This window comes from Triticum aestivum, chromosome 2B, assembly GCF_018294505.1.
Source record: "Triticum aestivum cultivar Chinese Spring chromosome 2B, IWGSC CS RefSeq v2.1, whole genome shotgun sequence".
NCBI lineage: Eukaryota > Viridiplantae > Streptophyta > Magnoliopsida > Poales > Poaceae > Triticum > Triticum aestivum.
The window spans coordinates 210,628,870-210,651,064 of record NC_057798.1 but is presented as its reverse complement, the minus strand read 5'-3'; positions in this window follow the sequence as shown (position 1 = coordinate 210,651,064).

The following is a 22,195-nucleotide window of genomic DNA, read 5'->3' as shown; positions in this document are numbered from 1 at the left end:
GCAATAACTCAATTAAAAAATCAATATCTCGATCTGGTGGCATGCTTGGTAACTCCTCCGGAAATACATCGGGGTAATACTTCACCACTGGTACTTCCTCCTGAACAACTCCCGATAGGGAATTCACCTAAGTCCTCCTCGGCGCATGCCTAGACACATACTTGATCCTCTTTCCTTCCGGGGTGGTGAGAAGAATTGATTTACTGGCACAATCAATGTTTCCCTCAAACTTGGATAGCCAATCCATGCCTAGGATCACACCCAATCCTTGTGACTCCAGTATAATGAGGTCGATGGGGAAAACATGTCTACCTATGGTTACTGGCAACTGATAACATCCCCGACTAGCCATATACTCTGCTCCTGGGGAACTCACTAACATAGGTGACTTAAGGGCTATGGTTGGCAACTTATACTTATCCACAAATCCACTTGATATGAATGAATGAGATGCACCAGTATCGAAAAGAACAAGTGTTGTAAATGCATTAATCAAAAACTTACCGACAACTACGTCGGGCTGCTCCTCAATCTCCTCCACATTGACGTGGTTCACCCGACCTCTGGTGAAGGGGTTGGGCTTCTTTCCAGAACTTCTGTTGCCATTTCCACTCTTTGCTTCAGAACATTCAGTGGCGTAATGTCCGGTCTTCCTGCACTTGAAACAAGTAATGTGACGCAGATCCTTTTTGGCGGGTGTCGCGGGGTTGGAACGGTTCTCACTATTGCTGCCTCCATTCCCATTGCCATTCTTAGGGCCACTGGGGTTGTGTGAACTTCCTCCATTGTGTGTATGTCCTCCATGGTTATGGGCTCCATGGTTATGAGTATGTCCTCCCGAGTACGGGGAATAATGGGGCTTCTGCTGAGCTCTAGAAGTGTACCTCACCTGTCCATACTTTTTCAATCTGTTGTTGCTTGCCTTCTATAATGAGGGCCCTATCTACCAACTCCTAGTAGTTGTTGAAAGTTGCCACCATCAACTGCATGCTTAGCTCATCATTGAGTCCCTCTAGAAACTTCTCCTGCTTCGCGGCATCTGTGGCCACATCAGCAGGGGCATAGCGTGCTAGCTTGCTGAACTCATCCACATATTGTCCCACTATACGACTCCCTTGGCGCAAGTTGTGAAACTCGCACTTCTTCAAACTCATTGCTCCAGCTGAATCATGTGTGGTGCGGAAGGCCTGCTGAAACTGATCCCATGTAACTGTAGCAATGGGGTAAGTGGTGGTGAAGTTCTCCCACCAAGATGATGCAGGTCCATCAAGCTGATGCACGACAAAGCGTAGTATCTCCGCATCTGTGCATCCGGCAGTGGTCAGCTCTCTTCCAATCTTGCGGAGCCAATAATCTCCAACAATCGGCTCGGTGCTGCTAGAGAACACCGGTGGATTCAGCCTCAGAAAACGGGCTAGGTTGTCAACAGGGGGTGGTGGAGGTGGGTTGTTGTTGTTGCCTTGGTTCTGCCAGTAATAGGGATGCCAGTCCCATGATCAAAACAAAAAATAATGAAACAAACTCCAATGGAAAGTTGATTATATGGAGGGCACCCGAGGATTCGGCTAGCCTGTCTTGTGTTTGAATGGTTGAGAGGGAGTAAACTTTATCTTTCCGCTTGGGAACCGCCTATAATATGTTTAGCATGGAAGATATTGAGAACTCTCGATCGTTATATTGAGAGGTGAAAGTGCAACTATCCCTAGGTGGTTTTGGTAATTCATAACAACATATAGCTCATTGAGCTAATGCTATTCCAAGACAAATATTTCAGGAAAGCTCAATGAATGACATGGCATGGATGATGAAAGTGGATCCCTCAAGATATTAAGGACAAAGGATTGGCTCAAGCTCAAAAGCTCAAGACTCTACATTTTACATTTTAGTGACCCAAGATCACATTGAGTCTATGGGAAAAGCCAATACTATCAAGGAGGGATGAGGTGTTGCTTAATGAGCCTCTTGCTCCACAATGCTTAGTGATATGCTCCAAAAACCCTCAACTACTTTCTCACATCCACATATGACCTAAACCCAAAGTCAAAATCGGTCCCACCAATTCTTTCTATCCGGCGCCACCGAGTTCAAATGTCATAGCCACTGCCACAAACCCTAGGCAAATCGGTCTCACCGATAGGGATCTCGGTCTCACCGAGATGGGATTGTAATCTCTTTGTTTCCCTACATAACGTTTCGGTCTAACCGAAGTGAGCGATCAGTCCCACCGAGATTGCAATGTAAACTCTCTATTTCCCTTTCGTAACATTTCGGTCTCACCGAAAAGAGCGAATCGGTCCCACCGAGTTTACCTGACCAACTCTCTGGTTAGCTAATTACCAAAATCGGTCTCACCGAGTTTGTGTAATCGGTTTCACCGAGATTACGTTATGCCCTAACCCTAACCATATCGGTCCTACCGAGTTGCATATCGGTCCCACCGAAAATCCTAACGGTCACTAGATTTGCTAAATCGGTCCGACCGAGTTTCTCGATTCGGTCCCACCGAGTTTGGTTGTGTGTAACGGTTAGATTTTGTGTGGAGGCTATATACCCCTCACCTCCTCTTCATTCGTGGAGAGAGCCATCAGAACAAACCTACACTTCCAACTTACCAGTTCTGAGAGAGAATTACCTACTCATGTGTTGAGACCAAGATATTCCATTCCTACCATATGAATCTTGATCTCTAGCCTTCCCCAAGTTGCTTTCCACTCAAATATTCTCTCCACCAGATCCAAATCCTATGAGAGAGAGTTGAGTGTTGGGGAGACTATCATTTGAAGCACAAGAGCAAGGAGTTCATCATCAACGCACCATTTGTTACTTCTTGGAGAGTGGTGTCTCCTAGATTGGCTAGGTGTCACTTGGGAGCCTCTGACAAGATTGTGGAGTTGAACCAAGGAGTTTGTAAGGGCAAGGAGATCGCCTACTTCGTGAAGATCTACCGCTAGTGAGGCAAGTCCTTCGTGGGCGACGGCCATGGTGGGATAGACAAGGTTGCTTCTTCGTGGACCCTTCGTGGGTGGAGCCCTCCGTGGACTCGCGCAACCGTTACCCTTCGTGGGTTGAAGTCTCCATCAACGTGGATGTACGATAGCACCACCTACCGGAACCACGACAAAAACATCCTTGTCTCCAATTGCGTTTGAATCCTCCAAATCCTTCCCTTTACATTCTTGCAAGTTGCATGCTTTTATTTCCGCTGCTCATATACTCTTTGCATGCTTGCTTGAATTGTGTGAAGATTGCTTGACTTGTCCAAAGATATCTAAAATCTGCCAAAGTCTAAAATTGGGAAAAGGTTAGGTTTTTAATTGGTCAAGTAGTCTAATCACCCCCCTCTAGACATACTTCAAGGTCCTACAAGTGGTATCAGAGCTTTGGTCTCCATTTGCTTTGATTTTCATAGCTTTTGGTGGTCATAGCCTTAGTTTCACAACCTAGGAGAGTATGGCATCTAGCGAGGGAAATTATCACCGTAGAGGTCCTTGCTTTGATGGTACTAATTTTGCTAGTTGGAAGCATAAGATGAAAATGCATATTCTTGGACATAACCCCGCCGTTTGGGCTATTGTGTGTATTGGCTTGCAAGGTGAATTCTTTAATGGGAGAGAGCCGAACCATGAAGCTAGCGCGGAAGAGTTGAAGATGTTGCAATACAATGCTCAAGCTTGTGATATCCTCTTCAACGGATTGTGCCCCGAAGAATTCAACAAAATCAGCCGTCTTGAGAATGCAAAGGAAATTTGGGATACTTTGATTGATATGCATGAAGGTACCGACTCCGTCAAGGAATCCAAGTTGGATGTGCTCCAAAGTCAGCTTGACAAGTTCAAAATGAAGGATGGTGAAGGTGTCGCTGAAATGCACTCTAGGCTTGCTCTTATCACAAATGAGATTGCCGTCTTAGGAAGTGAAGAGATGACCGACAGATTCATCATCAAGAAGATCCTAAGAGCATTGGATGGAAAGTATGATACCGTGTGCACATTGATCCAAATGATGCCAAATTATAAAGATCTCAAGCCAACGGAAGTCATTGGAAGAATTTTTGCTCATGAGATGTCACTCAAGGATAAGGAGGAACTTCACAACAAGTCAAGTGGTGCTTACAAAGCCTCATGTGAAGCCCTCACATCATCAAGTGAGAAACAAACCTTCAATGAAGAATTGAGCTTAATGGTGAAGAACTTCAACAAATTCTACAAGATTAGAAGCAAGGAAAGAAGCTCTAAGTCAAGGTCCTACAATGACAAAAGATCTTCTAGTCGAGAGCGAAATTGCTACAATTGTGGGAGACCCGGACACTATTCAAATGAGTGTTCAACACCCTACAAAAGAAGAGAAGATTCTCCAAAAAGAAGAAGTAGAAGAGAAGAATCACCTCCAAGAGAGAGAAGGAGTAGAGATGATCATTATGAACGAAGACCCTCACGGAGAAGCAAGGATTCGAAAAGGAAGGACAAGTCATCAAAGAGCTACACAAAACGAAGACATCAAGCTCATGTTGGTGAATGGGTATCCGGCTCCGACTCCGACAATCACTCCGAGAGAAGCTATCACTCTGACTCCGAATATACTCAAGATGAAGGTGTTGCCGGTCTAGCACTTGTGTCAACCAACTCCTACGACATATTTGATTCACCAAATGAAGGAATTGGAAGATGCTTCATGGCCAAAGGTCCTAAGGTAACACACCCCGAGTATGTTGATTTTAATAGTTATGAAGATGACAGGTGATGATGATTTACTTATTGACAACTCTAGTAATGAATACTATGATGAAACGTCAATTAATCATGCTAATCAAGATAAAACGAATGACAATGATAAGGAGAAGATTGAGCTTCTAACTAAAGAACTAAAAACTCTTATGTTAGCTCATGAAACTATCTTCGAAGATCATCGAGAACTTTTAAGAGCTCATGAGAAGTTACGCTTTGAAAAGCTCAATCTTGAGCAAGAGCATGAGTTCTTAAAGGCAATCAATGATGATCTCCGTAAAAAAGTTCTTCTTACATTTCCAAGCGTTTACTCTTATCTACTTACATGCCTCAAGTCAAGTCTAGTAACAAGAACAAGAAAGATTTTTCCTCTAGTAGTAACAATAATAATGCTAAATCCAATATTGTTGCTTCTAGTAGTTCTCTTGATTCCACTAATGATTCTCTTAGCCAAGTTACACTTGAGCAAGAAAATAGCTTATTGAAGGGAATTATAGAGAAAGGTATATACAAGAGCCTTGCCGGAAGTAAGCAATTCAAGGAAATTGTACGCAAGCAAGGAAGGCACCGGAAGAATCAAGGTGTTGGTTTTGAACGAAAGTTCATTGCCAATGGAGTTGAGTGGGAAGAAGATCAATACCCCAAGACGAAGTTTGTTCCTCAACAAGAGAAGTATGATCCTACTTCCTTCAAGGGAACACAAGCACAAGATGATCTTCCACCACAAGACCACAAGAACAAAGGCAAGGACAAGCTTCAAGAGGAGATTGATGCATTTGAAGAAGCACCTAAGGCCTTGGTCAAGTGGGTTCCCAAGACTACGTCAAGTTCTACTTCATCAAGTACAACTACAACTCCAAGGATTCCCATCAAGATGATGTGGATCCCGAAGAAGAACTAGAGAGTTCTTGAGGGTGACTCCGCCAACATTGTTTACTCATATCATTATGGCAAGGACAAGTGCAATCAACTTCCATATCTTGCACTAGTTCAAGGAGTCACAAACCCTCATGTTGGTAAGGCAAGGGACAAGGTAACCTAATGTTTTCATGGACATCATCTTGTGTGTGCATCACTCTATGTCTATGGATATTCTTGTTTGTTCCTTGTGGGACTAACCCATGTAGGTATTGAAAGTGCAACTCACTCCAAAGGATTGCTCCAAATGATCTACATCAACATTGAGCATCCACATCTTCAACACCTACATGAAGTCATCATCGACAAAACCCAAGGTTAGTTCATCCCTCTAAGGGGGGATCTCACATCTAGGGGGAGCTTAACTCTAAGAATTGAGTCAAAGCAACTCTAATGATGTGAACACATCAATGCATTATGTAAAAGTGGTAACCCCACTTGAGCTTAAACGATGAGTATAACCTATGATCAAATGTTCTGATTTGACTCCTAAGTCAATATACTCATATATAGATGACCTAGTCATCGCCAATTGTTTGATAGATGCTAGAATTGGTTGTGCATGCTTTGCCACATATTTCATTTGCCATTTTATTGGGTGAGCATGTTGGTTGCATATTTTACTCATTCGAGGACATCCACTTGTTGTTTTGATTTATTGATTTCTTTTTCTTTGGCCAAGTGGATGGACAAGAATGCCTAAGAACCTTCTCTAGCTATCTATACTTTTCTCGTCTCAAACTCTATTCATGCTACATCACAAAATTTGATCAAGTCAGATTCGAACCACTCTGTGTGAGGAGCACTCAGAGTCCCCGATTCGTCATAGACTTAAACTTCCAAAACTTCTTTGTGCATTTCGGTCTGACCGATTCTTCCATTTCGGTCATACCGAGATCACTAACTCGATCTAGGTTTTCCATCTCGGTGCAACCGATTTGAACTTTTCGGTCTCACTGAGTTGCTGTAACTGTCAACTGTTATGCATCTCGGTGCCACCGAGTCGTTCCACTCGGTCACACCAACAGGTCGGGCTATATATTCTCACGGGCAAAAATTTGGAAAACTTTCTCCAAACCTCTTCGCCCGCGCATAGCTCGCTCTGCCTTCTAGGTCTCCGGATCGTCGACTTTGTCGCCAGCCGCCTCCTGTCGCTGGTCTCCGCCGCCGTCAACGGATTTCGTCTCCGCCGTTGCCGTCGTAGTGAGTTCATCGCCGAACTAGGGTATGAACTCGATCACAGTGCTATCCTCGTCTGATTCTCAGCACATTATGTTCATTATGATTCTTGCCACGATTGAAACACCTCTATCCAGTCAAAACAATCCTTAGAATAGATGCAATTTGAAAATTTAGGGTTAGGTTTCCGCCGAAACCATCTCGGACCCACCGAGTTGAAAAACTCGGTCCCACCAATTCGACTAACGCCATTGCACTAGTAACTCTCGGTCTGACCGAGAATTGCTAATCGGTGTGACCAATTTTAGAACTTTGTGAAACCCTAGCAGTCTCGGTGCCACCGAACTGTGACTCGGTCTGACTGAGTTCACTAGTTTAGGTTCCAAAAACTGCTTCGGTATCACCGAGTTTGAAAATTGATTGATCCGAAATGCTTTCTGTGGAAAACTAAAACTAAGTTTTTGAATCATTCTTTTGCAAAAATCTCTGCATTTTGTGATGCTCATCCACTCTATCTCATCTATAACTATTCACAGGGTCAGCAGTCAGTGTTTGCAGCATGTCAGACCAAAGTGACAGTCAGAACAAGTCAGAAGAGCACAATCACATGAGTGAGGGCACTAGTCCCTCTAGCACTTCAGATGATGGCAGCAGAAGCACTCCAAGCAATTTGCCCAAAGCTGCCACCAGGACAAGGAAGAAAAGAACCTCAGAATCTGAGGATGAGGACTATGTGGCAGCTAAGGATGAGGCCACTTCCAAGAAGAAGGTGGTCAAGAAAGAATATGGGTCTGCTGCAGCCACTAAGCCAGTTGTGCAGAAAAAGGCACCTGCAAGAAGGATTCCCACTTCCAAACCCAGGAAGGTTGCCACTGGAGAAACCATGAAGTTTACTATTGAGTCAGAAGATGAAGCTGCTGGTCAAGACAAGAAGAAGAAGAGAGTCAGAACCACCACTGCCAAAGTTCTTGGCAATCCCTCTATGAGGAGAGACTCTGAGGAAGAGGAAGGAGAGGTTGCTGCACCAGCACCCAAGGCACAAAAGCTGATGGGTGATGCTATAAAGTCAGGGGCTGCATCATCAAAGCCCAAAGAAGCACCCAGAGCTGCCCCCAAGCCCAAGAATGCACCAAAGAGGAATACCAGGAGTATACCTGCTACTGAGAAGAATAAGGCCCCAGTGCCTGAAGTTGCTGCTGAAGAAGATGATGAAGAGCATGTGTTGAGAAAGCTTAAACCCAAGATTCCAGACCACAATGATGCTCATCCTGTGGCTGAGAACATGAAGCTAAGGAAGGATGCAGGACTCGGACAGTGGAGGTTGTCAGATCCATATGCCACTAGGAGAAGGACTGCTGTTGATTACAGGTTCCACACAAAGGAATAGCAGGATTCCTATGAGACAGTGTTGTTGGACAAGAAGCCTATAGTTTGTGACATGAGATGGGTCGACTGGACCTACATGAAGGAGAATGAGGAACACTATCCTAGAGTGCAAGACAGTTTCATTGCTTGTGGAGTTGCAGACATTGTTGGGTAGAAGCTCACAAAGTGGAATGATGAGCTCATCATGCAATTCTACTCCACAACACACTTCTACACAGATGGCAGGATAGTGTGGATGTCTGAAGGTACGAGATACCAATCAACTATTGAGGAATGGGAAAATCTGATCAATGCCCCAAAGGAGAGTGAAGATGACTTGGATGTCTATGCCAAGAAGAAGATGGATCACAATTCCATGGCTCATATGTACAAGGAGATCCCAGATGCTGCAGTTGAGACACATAAATTTGGATCTGTACATTATCTTCTGTCAGGGCTGCCAACGATCAACTGGATCCTAAGGCACACTCTTTTGCCCAAGTCAGGTGACCACAAAATGATCAGAGGGCATGCAATTAACTTGCTACACTTGTTTGATGTGCCACAGAAATTCAAGGTCATGAGCCTCATGGTTGAGACTATCAAGAGGACAGCAGCAGACCATAAGAGAAGTTGTGGATATTCCCCACAAATTCAGGAGTTGATTAACTCAAAGATGGGTTGTCATGAATGAGAATGAATCATCTTCTGTGCATGCTCAAGCCAAGAAGGAGAAGGCAAGGATAGAGAAGGCTACCAAGATGCCAACAATGGAAGAGGCATCTCAGTACTTTCTGAAAAGCAAACAGGATCAACTAGGCTACTTGATAGCATCCACTCTGAGGATTGAGAAGGGGCTAGCCACCTTAACTCAAAACCAGGAGAGCCTGGAAAGAATCATGGAACAAAAAATCTATGATTTAGATGTCAAAGTAACTGAGATTCAGTCAGTTGTGGAGCAGCTACAGGATGACATGCAGGAGAGGAAAGGCAAGACAACCACAGATGCATTTACCAGAGTGCCTAGAGCTCAGAGATCAGCTGCAGTGCCAGTGACAGACACCAGAGCCACTTCATCTGCACCAGCTACAGCTCCTACAGTTCCAGTGCAACCAGCTTCAGCACCCACACCTCCAGCTCCATACACATCAACTGAAGTCTTCGTCCAAGGAGCCATCTCTACACCACCACCTGAAGACCAAGCTTGAGAGACGATATAGTACAATGCATTTTCTAGGAACTTTTTGGTAACTTGTTGCCAAAGGGGGAGAAAAATGTATAGATCATAGGCTTCGAGAAAGAGAGTTTGCTTTTTGTTCTCTCTTGCTTTGGTGGTTAAACTTTTGATTGCTTGAGATACTATGCTATTATCTGTGAGACATTGATGATCATGTGTTTGATCATAAGCTACACTTATGCTTGTTAGATGATATTATCTTACTTATCCTTATATGATCATTCACTTTTCTTGGTGATGAGTGCATGTATTCAATCTTTATTATTTTGAGCACTCCACCAAGATGTATGTGACATGGAAGAGTAACCCATGAGCCTAATTCCTTGTGCATTTGCAGTCCAAAGCAAATCTTAAACTATGCACAAATTTAGGGAGAGCTCTTGCTTATCACATACTTCTCAAAGCGACGATGTTTTTCAATCTTATTATCATTTGTCGAAGCTTTGATCTATATGTTGTCATCAATTACCAAAAAGGGGGAGATTGAAAGTGCAACTATCCCTAGGTGGTTTTGGTAGTTCATAACAACATATAGCTCATTGAGCTAATGCTATTCCAAGACAAATATTTCAGGAAAGCTCAATGAATGGCATGGCATAGATGATGAAAGTGGATCCCTCTAGATATTAAGGACAAAGGATTGGCTCAAGCTCAAAAGCTCAAGACTCTACATTTTACATTTTAGTGATCCAAGATCACATTGAGTCTATAGGAAAAATCAATACTATCAAGGAGGGATGAGGTGTTGCTTAATGAGCCTCTTGCTCCATAGTGCTTAGTGATATGCTCCAAAAACCCTCAACTACTTTCTCACATCCACATATGACCTAAACCCAAAGTCAAAATTGGTCCCACCGATTCTTTCTGTCCGGCGCCGCCGAGTTCAAATGTCATAGCCACTGCCACAAACCCTAGGCAAATCGGTCTCACCGAGATGGGATTGTAATCTCTCTGTTTCCCTTCGTAACGTTTCGGTCTACCCGAAGTGAGCGATCGGTCCCACCGAGATTGCAATGTAAACTCTGTTTCCCTTTCGTAACATTTCGGTCTCACCGAAAAGAGCGAATCGGTCCCACCAAGTTTACCTGACCAACTCTCTGGTTAGCTAATTACCAAAATCGGTCTCACCGAGTTTGTGTAATCGGTCTCACCGAGATTACATTATGCCCTAACTCTAACCATATCGGTCCTACCGAGTTGCATGTCAGTCCCACCGAAAATCCTAACGGTCACTAGATTTGCTAAATCGGTCCGACCGAGTTTCTCGATTCGGTCCCACCGAGTTTGGTAAATTGTGTGTAACGGTTAGATTTTGTGTGGAGGCTATATATACCCCTTCACCTCCTCTTCATTCGTGGAGAGAGCCATCAGAACAAACCTACAGTTCCAACTTACCAGTTCTGAGAGAGAACTACCTACTCATGTGTTGAGGCCAAGATATTCCATTCCTACCATATGAATCTTGATCTCTAGCCTTCCGCAAGTTGCTTTCCACTCAAATCTTCTTTCCTCCAGATCCAAATCCTATGAGAGAGAGTTGAGTGTTGGGGATACTATCATTTGAAGCACAAGAGTAAGGAGTTCATCATCAACACACCATTGGTTACTTCTTGGAGAGTGGTGTCTCCTAGATTGGCTAGGTGTCACTTGGGAGCCTCCGACAAGATTGTGGAGTTGAACCAAGGAGTTTGTAAGGGCAAGGAGATCGCCTACTTTGTGAAGATCTACCGCTAGTGAGGCAAGTCCTTCGTGGGCGACGGCCATGGTGGGATAGACAAGGTTGCTTCTTCGTGGACCCTTCGTGGGTGGAGCCCTCCGTGGACTCGTGCAACCGTTACCCTTCGTGGGTTGAAGTCTCCATCAACGTGGATGTACGATAGCACCACCTACCGGAACCACGACAAAAACATCCTTGTCTCCAATTGCGTTTGAATCCTCCAAATCCTTCCCTTTACATTCTTGCAAGTTGCATGCTTTTATTTCCGCTGCTCATATACTCTTTGCATGCTTGCTTGAATTGTGTGAAGATTGCTTGACTTGTCCAAAGATATCTAAAATCTGCCAAAGTCTAAAATTGGGAAAAGGTTAGGTTTTTAATTGGTCAAGTAGTCTAATCACCCCCCTCTAGACATACTTCAAGGTCCTACAAGTGGTATCAGAGCTTTGGTCTCCATTTGCTTTGATTTCCATAGCTTTTGGTGGTCATAGCCTTAGTTTCACAACCTAGGAGAGTATGGCATCTAGCGAGGGAAATTATCACCGTAGAGGTCCTTGCTTTGATGGTACTAATTTTGCTAGTTGGAAGCATAAGATGAAAATGCATATTCTTGGACATAACCCCGCCGTTTGGGCTATTGTGTGTATTGGCTTGCAAATCGGTCTCACCGATAGGGATCTCGGTCTCACCGAGATGGGATTGTAATCTCTTTGTTTCCCTACATAACGTTTCGGTCTAACCAAAGTGAGCGATCAGTCCCACCGAGATTGCAATGTAAACTCTCTATTTCCCTTTCGTAACATTTCGGTCTCACCGAAAAGAGCGAATCGGTCCCACCGAGTTTACCTGACCAACTCTCTGGTTAGCTAATTACCAAAATCGGTCTCACCGAGTTTGTGTAATCGGTTTCACCGAGATTACATTATGCCCTAACCCTAACCATATCGGTCCTACCGAGTTGCATATCGGTCCCACCGAAAATCCTAACGGTCACTAGATTTGCTAAATCGGTCCGACCGAGTTTCTCGATTCGGTCCCACCGAGTTTGGTTGTGTGTAACGGTTAGATTTTGTGTGGAGGCTATATACCCCTCACCTCCTCTTCATTCGTGGAGAGAGCCATCAGAACAAACCTACACTTCCAACTTACCAGTTCTGAGAGAGAATTACCTACTCATGTGTTGAGACCAAGATATTCCATTCCTACCATATGAATCTTGATCTCTAGCCTTCCCCAAGTTGCTTTCCACTCAAATATTCTCTCCACCAGATCCAAATCCTATGAGAGAGAGTTGAGTGTTGGGGAGACTATCATTTGAAGCACAAGAGCAAGGAGTTCATCATCAACGCACCATTTGTTACTTCTTGGAGAGTGGTGTCTCCTAGATTGGCTAGGTGTCACTTGGGAGCCTCTGACAAGATTGTGGAGTTGAACCAAGGAGTTTGTAAGGGCAAGGAGATCGCCTACTTCGTGAAGATCTACCGCTAGTGAGGCAAGTCCTTCGTGGGCGACGGCCATGGTGGGATAGACAAGGTTGCTTCTTCGTGGACCCTTCGTGGGTGGATCCCTTCGTGGACTCGCGCAACTGTTACCCTTCGTGGGTTGAAGTCTCCATCAATGTGGATGTACGATAGCACCACCTATCGGAACCACGACAAAAACATCCTTGTCTCCAATCGCGTTTGAATCCTCCAAACCCTTCCCTTTACATTCTTGCAAGTTGCATGCTTTTATTTCCGCTGCTCATATACTCTTTACATGCTTGCTTGAATCGTGTGAAGATTGCTTGACTTGTCCAAAGATAGCTAAAATCTGCCAAAGTCTAAAATTGGAAAAAGGTTAGGTTTTTAATTGGTAAAGTAGTCTAATCACCCCCCTCTAGACATACTTCATGGTCCTACAAGAGGAAAGGCATGCCACTCAAAATGTATTCATCTCTGTTTTAATCTTCGAGCTCTGGCACCTCTGCAAAACCCTGCTTCCCTCTGCGAAGGGCCTATCTTTTACTTTTATTTTTGATTGAGTCAATTCCTTATTCCAACCTATTCTTTAGTTGGCAAGCATCATGTGATGGGGAAAGATCTAAGCATATATGGCCATTCAAATATATTTGATCATGAATTATTATTGTTGACAATTATCTATATGATAAAATAAGTTGGGAGGCAAAACACTAAGCCCCTATCTTTTTTGTGCTCGATGGATGCTATTTCTTCTAAAAATATGCTTTGAGTGGTAGCAATCATGAAAGCCTATATGATAGTTGAGTATGTGGAATTTGCTAAATCAAAGATCTTACATAGACCCTTCCTGAAAATAATATGAATTGCAATTGTTTGATGACTGGGAACATAGTTTGTTAGTTTTCAAGAAAGTTTATAGTCTATGCTTTAACATGTGAATAGCTTGCTACTTATCATGAGAAGTTTTATGAGATGAGCTACTGTTTATGATATATAATGATGCTAGAAGAAGTGATTGAAATTACCATTGATCAAACTTGTGCACTTTATAGCATTCACACTTCATAAATTATTTCTTTTATCATTTACCTACTCGAGGACGAGCGGGAATTAAGCTTGGGGATGCTGATACCTCTCTAACGTATCTATAATCTATAATACCTAAATAGTTCATCCCCACTATCTTCTTTATCTTGACATGCAGCCTATCCACCTCACCAATCTGCCACTTCATAAATTATTTTCCTTTTAAACCATTTTTTGTTTTCCTCTCCCTACGGTACAATAAATCCACCTAAGGCTACGAGCTTCTATTTAGTTAGTTGGGAAGCACAACCAGCAGGTTGGCCTCCCCCGCTTCTCCTCTCCCTGTGTAAGTATCTCCCGCGCATGTTTGCTTCATTAATCTATAGAAAACATATGTCTCATCATATTCTTCCACTCCCCTCCGCATTAACCACTTCCAGGGCGTCTTTTCCCCTTCTATTCCATGTATATATGTTCACCTCTTCTCCATGTCCCTCCCACATCTCCTCGAGCATCAGGTCATCACCTCCTGACCACACTTCTTGCAGTTGATGGGGGCTCCTCCTAATTCTAGCCACGCCGGCGCTCTTGCCGGCCTTCCAGCATTGGCGCCCGCATCGGATTCCAACCATCATTTTCGGGAAGGAGAGATAGATGCCCCCAATCATCATGTACCTGCTGCTGCAGGATGCACCCCATGGCTATTGGCCCTTTTATCATCTCTCTGCCATGGATTCATGGTTGTTTCTTCTCCTCTAATACGGATCTATGTTTAGGGCAGATGACTTCTTCATATGTTATTTTTTATGACATTATACTACGTGCAGATTGGGAAAAAGCAGATAACTCTCGGCCCTTGGGAAACAATACTCATCAGGCTGCCCCTCAGATGTGTTCGTTGTGTTTTCTGTCATCCCGTTGTTCTTTGTATGCGGTGACGTGATGGATGAATGCGTGGTGTTTGATCCCTGACCTGATGTATGGATGCATGTGTGGTGATGATCAATGTGTTCGTGTTCCTCATCGATGCACTCCCGGCAAGCTATTGTGGCTCAACTACCTATGCCTCTCCATCCAATGTCGCAAGAGCACAGGGCGCATCACAACACTGCCTTTTTCCCCTATGTTATCTTTTTTTAGTATTGAGTACTCTTACATAAAATTCATGGCAACCAGGAGTATCACTTTGGTAAAGATAGTATATTTTCTTTGCTCGTGACGGAAGGAGAAGTTTGGGATTTTCATCATACGTGCTTATGGTTTCTTATCTGTCAAGTATAGAAGCTCTCTCATGTCTGTGTGAACAGGTTTGGATGGGCATGTGTGTGCACTAGGGTGACAAGCGGGCATGGAGAGCGGAGGCGATTAGACGGGAGAGTTACCAGTAATGAGAAAGGAGACACAGTCTACAACAACAACTGCTTGGACGGGTGATTCTCTGTTGAGGAGAAGTCGAGTGATTGTTTTGGGTTTGATCTCCACCTATCAACTATAACCCATAATTTTTTAATAAATAAATAAGTTGTATTTAATTACCTAAGGAATGGCTTAATTTTTTAATTATGTAGATGGACGAAAAGACACTTTTAAAACTATTTAGGGTGGACGTACTGTAAATAGAAATTGATGCCTTTTGTTGTAATGTTCTATTCTATCCAAGCTTGCTAGATTTGTCTGTAATATGCTGCAACAAATACTTAACAAATTTCTTAGGAAATATAATAATTATTACTCTCTTACCTAGAATATTACCAAGTTATCTATTGATACCTGCTGGATTTTGAATCTGCCCAATATATGATTGCAAGTAACCCACGTTGACCATAGTTACCAGAACTTGAACACTTTACCGTCCAAGCAAGTTTTCACACTTGGGTACTAATGGCTGATAACAGTGGGATGAATGAGAATTGACAAATACCTCTATAAACTCTTTTCATTGCACATTTTTCTTTTCTCTTTGCATCTAGCTTCTAACCTAATCAACGCACTACATTGGATTTGACCCCAGGATACCACCTAATCTGACCCGCAACAACAAAACATGCCACTGAATTCGTGAAATGTACATATACTTCTGAAATTTCAAAGTTGAGAATACTATAAAACAACCGCACTATATGATCATCCAGTGTGTGGGGAATAGAATAACGCCTTTCTGCCAAATTTATCAAGAGCACAAACTATAATAGCCAAGGAAAATCTAAATCGATTTGAAGAAGAATAAATTCGGTCGAACTCTCTAACGTGTTTTAAAAACTATGCTACCAAGTGGTCATGCAAACATTCCGAACTGTATGAACTCACTTATTTAAGGTTTATCTTTCATCTATCATAATGTGAACCAAGTTACTATTCTTCACTGTAGGAATTGATTCTATACATTGCTTTGAATTTCTGCAGCAACGCGCGGGGAAATTATCTAGTTTATGAAGTATTCATGCCATGTTTACAACAATTTATATGGTTTTGGTATGATTTTATTAGAACTAACCCGGACTGACGCTGTTTTCAGCAGAACTATCGTGGTGTCATTTTTTTGTGCAGAAATAAAAGTTCTTAGGATGGGCTAATAATTTATGGTGATTTTTTATAGACCAAAAGAGACCCCTGAAGCACAAGAGCTGGGCTAGGAAGTGGACGGGGAGTCCACAAGCCCTCTAGGCGCGCCCACCCCCTAAGGTGCGCCTTGCTTGTGGACACCTCAGGCACCCCCGCTGACTTGTTTCCAATGCTAAAAATTCATATAAATACGAAAACCCCCGAAAAAAACCTTGATGAGAAGTTCTGCCACCGCAAGCCTCTGTAGCCACGAAAAAACAATCGAGGGCCCGTTCCAGCACCCTGCCGGAGGGGGAAATCATCACCGGAGGCCATCTTCATCATCCCGGCGGCCACCATGATGAGGATGGAGTAGTTCACCCTTGGGGCTGAGGGTATGTACCAATAGCTATGTGCTTGATCTATCTCTCTCTCGTGTTCTTGATTTGCACGATCTTGATGTACCGCGAGCTTTCTTACTATAATTGGATCATATGGTGTTTCTCCCTCTCTACCTTCTTGTGATGAATTGAGTTTTACCTTTGAAGTTTCACTATTATCGGATTGAATAATTTTATGGATTTGAGAACACTTGATGTGTATGTGTTGCATGGGATACCCATGGTGACAATGGGGTGTTCTATTGATTCACTTGGTGTATGTTTTGGCACTCAACTCCTGGATTCCTGAGGTGACGTTGGGGTAATATATGCATAGGGGTTGGTACACGTTTTCATCCTTGTTTCTCTGGTAGAAATCTTGGGGCACTCTTTGACATTCTTTGTACTGGATTTCATATTATGAATATGAAGTTGTTTGATGCATATCATATAATTGACCCACGGATACTTGTGGTGACATTGGAGTATCTAGGTGACATTAGGGTTGATTGATGTGTATCATATGGTGTTATTTTATTACGAACTCTAGGGCTGTTTGTGACACTTATAGGAATAGCTCAATGGATTGATTGGAAAGAATAACTTTGAGGTGGTTTCGTACCCTACAAACAATTTCATCTTATGTTCTCCGTGATAGGAACTTTGGAGTGACTCTTTGTTGCACGTTGAGGGATTGTTATGTGATCCAAATATGTTATCATTGTTGAGAGAATTTGCACTAGTGAAAGTATGAATCCTAGGCCTTGTTTTCAAGCATTGCAATACAGTTTTTGCTCACTTTTGTTACTAGTTAACTTGCTGTTTTTATATTTTCAAATTACAAAAATCTATATCTACTATCCATACTACATTTGTATCACCATCGCTTCGCCGAACTAGTGTACCTATACAACTTACCATTGTATTGGGTGTGTTGGGAACACAAGAGACTCTTTGTTATTTGGTTGCATGGTTGTTTGAGAGAGACCATCTTCATCCTTTGCCTCCCACAGATTGATAAACCTTAGGTCATCGACTTGGGTAAAATTGCTACTGTCCTACAAAACTCTACGCTTGGAGGCCCAACACGAGTCTACAAGAAGAAGATTGCGTAGTAGACATCAGAAGGTCCGGAACCAAACTCCGACCTAAAACGCAATTTTGAGCCTCCATCGCCACCCGATGACAGTGCAGATGTCGGATCCAATACATCAATTGCTTCAGGGGCCGCGGACACCGCCGCTAGAGTCCCGAACATACAACCGGGGGCAATACAGATTTTTTCCCACCCACCCCCCATGTCGTGTACTCCCCAGACAATTCGGGTCCTCCGGACATCTGGGATTTGATGTACGTAAAGGAGCAGCCCGGAGAAACAGTTCACCATTATTGGGCTAGATTCCTCCCAGTGAAAGAAAAAATCACAAGTTACCGTGAGCAAGACATAATCGTGACTTTTTGGTCTAACTACCGAGACGAGGGGCTTCTCAACGCCCTCGCCCGTCGCCATGTGAAAAGCCTCACCGAGTTATCAGAACTTGTACGTAGATATTATGCCATGGAGAGCCCCTGGAAGGAACAACAAATGTGCGTGGAGTCAAACCACGCCGAACAGTCAAACACAATCTGGGAAAAGCGTGCACACTCACAGCGGTCGCCTGAACATGACACCGCTGAAAAAAGAAACAGATCCCTCGCCGGACCTAGATCGGTCCTGGACGAACTGTTGGACAAGCTATATCCCATACACTCGGCTCTGCTAAACACAAAACCAGCTCATAGACTTCGAGCATGTTGGGTTGTTAGATAGGCCGCCAAAAGCGGCGAAGCCATACTCCGCCTTCAAACCCCCAGTAGAGGATCAGAAACACCCCCATACAATGACAACAGTGTCTTAACCATCTATGATACATTCGCCTCGAACAATTAGAGGAAAAGAGCTCTTCGAGAGCTCAGCCAAGTCCACCAGGTCAGAGCAACAAGCTCCTGGACAGACACCCGACCAACTTCGACCTAGAGGATGAACCAAGAACACGATCCATCAGAACACCCGCCGCACTAGTCCTCGACCCTATCATGGACGGCTTCAGATTAAGCAAGGTGCTTATGGATGGGGGCAGCGACCTAAACCTCATTTACGAAGATACCCTCGACAATATTCAATTTGACAGGTCTCGAGTCGAGCAAAGTTACACAATGTTCCAGGGAATCATGCCTGGCAAGGAGGCACACTGCTCCAAACGAGTCACTCTAGACATAGTATTTGGCACTCCAACAAACTATAGGACCGAATAACTACTCTTCCACATTGTACCCTTCCATAGCGGATACCACGCCCTATTTGGGCATGAAGCATTCTCAAAGTTTTAGATTGTACCCCATATTGGGTACATGAAATCCTAAATGCTAGGGCCCAATGGTGTGATCACAATAACCAGTAACGCGGACAAAACCCTCCAAGCCAAAAATAAAACTGCACCCCTGGCCCTTGAGGCACTATTCGAGGCTCTCATAGCCAAGGAGCTGACCGTGCTGCGTACAATAGTGGACTGGGATGACTTCACCCTTTGTAAAAGACCCAAGTTCACATCCTTCAAACCAGCTGAGGAGACCGTCAAGTTCCAAGTGCACCCGACGAACCCCACTAAAATAGTGACCATCAAAGCCCAGTTGGACCCGGAGATCGACGAGATGCTGTGCACATTCTTGCGCGAAAATTGGGACTTATTTGCTTGGCACCCATCGGACATGCCAGGTATCCCACATAGGCTGGCAGAGCATATCTGAACATAATCAAGGGCTTCAAGCCAGTAAAACAGACGCTTCGCTAATTTTCGAATTCAAACGTCAAGCCATGGGGGAAGAACTAGCTAAACTACTCGAAGCCGGATTCATCAGAGAAATCAAACACCCGACTGGCTGGCAAATCTGATCATGGCACCTTAAAAAGACAAATCCTGGCGGTTGTGTCTCGATTTCAAAGACCTCAACAAGGCTTGCCCCAAGGATCCCTTCCCTCTGCCCCGAATAGAACAGATCATCAACGCCACCATCGGACACGACTCACTATGTTTCCTTGACGCCTACTCGGGGTATCATCAAATCAAGATGAAGGAGTCTGATCAGCCAGCAACCACATTTATCACACCCTATGGGTCATTCTGCTTCCACACAATGCACTTCGGGTTAAAAAATGCTGGCGCAACATATCAATGCATGATTCAAACATGCCTGGAAAACCAAATCTATAAAACAGTTGAAGCCTATGTGGATGATGTGGTCATTAAGACCAAACATGTCGGCCAGTTGGTCGATGACCTTTTTCTCATCTTCGAAAACTTGAGAACATACGGCATACGGCTTAACTCGGACAAATGTATCTTCGGAGTCCCCGCCGGAAAACTGCTTAGATTCATTGTCTCTCATAGAGCGATAGAAGCCTATCCGTCTAAAATCCAAGCTCTGCCCCAACTTGCAATACCCATAGAACTCAAACACGTCCAGAAGCTAGCCGATTGCGTTGCAGCTTTGAGTCGCTTCATCTCTCGCCTCAGCGAAAAGGCCCTGCCGCTCTATAAATTGGTCAAAAAGACCCAAAAACTTCGAATGGACAGATGAGGCAATAGCCGCACTAGAGGAGATAAATACTCTACTAGCAGGCAGCCCCATTTTGACAGCACCTGGCCTAGCTGAACCCACGTTGTTATACATCTCAGCTGATGTCTACTATGCAACTTTATTCTTGTAGACTCATGTTGGGCCTCCAAGCACAGAGTTTTGTAGGAGAGTAGCAACTTTCCCTTAAGTGGATGACCTAAGGTTTATCAATCCGTGGGAGGCATAGGATGAAGATGGTCTCTCTCAAATAACCCTGCAACCAAATAACAAAGAGTCTCTTGTGTCCCCAACACACCAAATACAATGGTAAATTGTATAGGTGCACTACTTCGGCGAAGAGATGGTGATACAAGTGTAGCAATGATAGTAGATATTGATTTTTGTAATAAGAACAATAAAAACAGCAAGGTAGCAAGTAACAAAAGTGAGCACAAACAATATTGTAATACTTGAAAACATGGCCTAGGGTCCATACTTTCGCTAGTGCAATCTCTCAACAATGCTAATCTAATTGAATCATATAACCATCCCTCAACATGCAATGAAGAACCACTCCAAAGTTCTTATCTAGCGGAGAACATAAGAAGAAATTGTTTGTAGGGTACGAAACCACCTTAAAGTTATTCTTCCCGTTTGATCTATTCAAGAGTTCATACTAAAATAACACAAAGTTATTCTTTCCATTTGATCTATCCAAGAGTTTGTACTAAAATAAAACCATATTATACGCATCCACCAACTCTAGTGTCACCTAGATACTCCAATGTCACCACAAGTATCCATGAGTTAATTGTACCATAGCATCAAACAATTTCAGATTCATAATACTCAATCCAACACAAAGAACCTCAAAGAGTGCCCCAAGATTTCTACCCGAGAAAGTAGGATGAAAACATGCATTAACCCCTATGCATAGATTACCCCAATGTCACCTCAGGAATCCACGAGTTGAGTGCCAAAACATATATCAAGTGAATCAATATAATACCCCATTGTCACCACGGGTATTCATATGGAAGACATATATCAAGTGCTCTCGAATCCATAAAGTATTCAATCCGATAAAATGAAATCTCAAAGGGAAAACTCAATTCTTCACAACAAGATGGAGAGGAAGAAACACCATATGATCCAACTATATTAACAAAGACCATCAAGATCGTGCCATCTCAAGAACACGAGAGAGAGAGAGAGAGAGAGAGATTAAACACATAGCTACTGGTACAAACCCTCAGCCCCGAGGGTGGACTACTCCCTCCTCATCATGGTGGACATAGGGATGATGAAGATGGCCTTCGGTGATGATTTCATGACTACAGAGGCTTGCAGCAACGGAACTTATGATCTAGGGTTATCTTCGTGGTTTTGGAATATTTGAGCATTTATAGGGCGAAGAGGTGGTGCGGGAGGCCACCGAGGTGGGCACAACCCCCCAGGGTGCACCCAGGTGGGTTGTGCCCCCCTCGGGGTACCCCTCTAGTACTTCTTTGGCCCTTGTTGTTGCTTCTGTTCCATAAAAAATTTCCAAAAAGTTTTGCTGCATTTGGACTCCGTTTGGTACTGATATTCTGCGAAGTAAAAAACAAGCAAAAAACATCAAGTGGCACTGGGCACTATGTCAATAGGTTAGTGCCCAAAAATTATATAAAGTTGCTATAAAATGATTGTAAAACATCCAAGAATGATAATATAACAACATGGAACAATAAAAAAATGATAGATACGTTGGAGACGTATCATCGGCCACAAAATAGGTTGTAAGCGTTGTCCTTGTGGTAGAGCGAGAGGTAGAAGGACACAAGTTCAAGGTGCAAAACCTGTCTATTATGTTTCGGAAGTAATCACCCCATGCAAATTCTGGTATCCGCACTATCAGAAGATCACCTACATAGTTTTTATGGCATCACGCAAACTCCAACACTACTTTCAAGAGTGTTCGGTCATCATGGCATTCGAAGTACCCTTAAATGATATTATCAATAATAGGGATGTCATGGGCCGCACCACCAAATGGGCAATAGAACTCC